Source organism: Doryrhamphus excisus, chromosome 14 (assembly GCF_030265055.1).
Source record: "Doryrhamphus excisus isolate RoL2022-K1 chromosome 14, RoL_Dexc_1.0, whole genome shotgun sequence".
In the NCBI taxonomy this organism is placed as follows: domain Eukaryota; kingdom Metazoa; phylum Chordata; class Actinopteri; order Syngnathiformes; family Syngnathidae; genus Doryrhamphus; species Doryrhamphus excisus.
The window spans coordinates 8785730-8786906 of NC_080479.1; positions in this window are offsets into that span (position 1 = coordinate 8785730).

Here is a 1177-nt window from a genome sequence, read left to right on the forward strand (position 1 = left end):
CATAATTTGATCCTATTTCCAACAGGTTCTTGTCATTGTCCATTGGTGAGATGGCGTCCTCTGGTGGACAAAACGAGTAACTGCAACGGCTGCTGGTGACGTAATGAAAGTGAACTGTGAGATGCTAAACGCTAAATTGATTTATACTCATTTTTTTTTAAAGTATTCGCCTGCCACAAAAATTCACATTGTTACATGTATTTGTGTGTGTGTGTGTGCGCACATGTACACGCAGTGCCCCATTCGTGCACGCTTACGTAACATGCCCGGGCATGTTTTAGCTGCACGACCAAGTGTGTACTAGTCGTGTGTGCAGTGCTGCAATTGTTTGAGTTAGCTATAGCATCACGACACAACTAATCCTCGTGTTGTCACGCATGTGTGCATTAAGAAAGTCTATCAAATGTGCTGCCTTGTCAGCAAGGAGGCCCAGAGTGTATATGGGTCACTGTTCGGAGCCTTAATCCCTCCTATTTTGCGCCACTTTGCTCACCGGGCTCTTCCTGTTTGGCCACCATGATGGCAACAAGCTTCTCATGACCTCACCGCAGCAGTCAGCCATTGGCCTCCATGCCGAGAGCATTTCGGCCAATCGCGCGCTGCTTTGGTGACGTATGTTTCCCAGCACCTGCCCTGATTGGCCGAAGGGGCGGGACTATGGTTGCTCTGCTGTTTTGAACACCTCCCATTAGCAGAGTGAGCGCGGCGAAGGGAGGTCCAAAGAGAAAGTGTGTCAAGTTAGAAGTTGTGTTCTGTGTGCTTGAAGTATATGATTACTCCAGCATGACAAAATTAGAACTTTTGTCACTTTACACTTTTTACTAGTCTTATTTTAATATGAAGTTAAAAATAGAACGTTTACCTGTAAAATAAAAACATCTGGATGGGTATTCGAAGGCCTTTTTAGGTGTGTTTTTTTTTTAGATTTTTGTATGCCACCGATAGAAAAAGAAAACAAACTTATAGAGAAAACCTTCACTTCCGCATGATCACGCCCACTGGGGCGCCTGATTGGCCTGGGCCGACTCGCTCTCCCAACAGCTGTTCTGTGTTTTCCCACACGGCCATTGGCCACCACGTGCTGTCAATCACTTTTACTTGGCTTTTAAACCCCGCCTCTCGCTAGGCTCTTGGCACCGCCATTGGTTACTGTACTCGTCCACGCGTCGGCATTGGC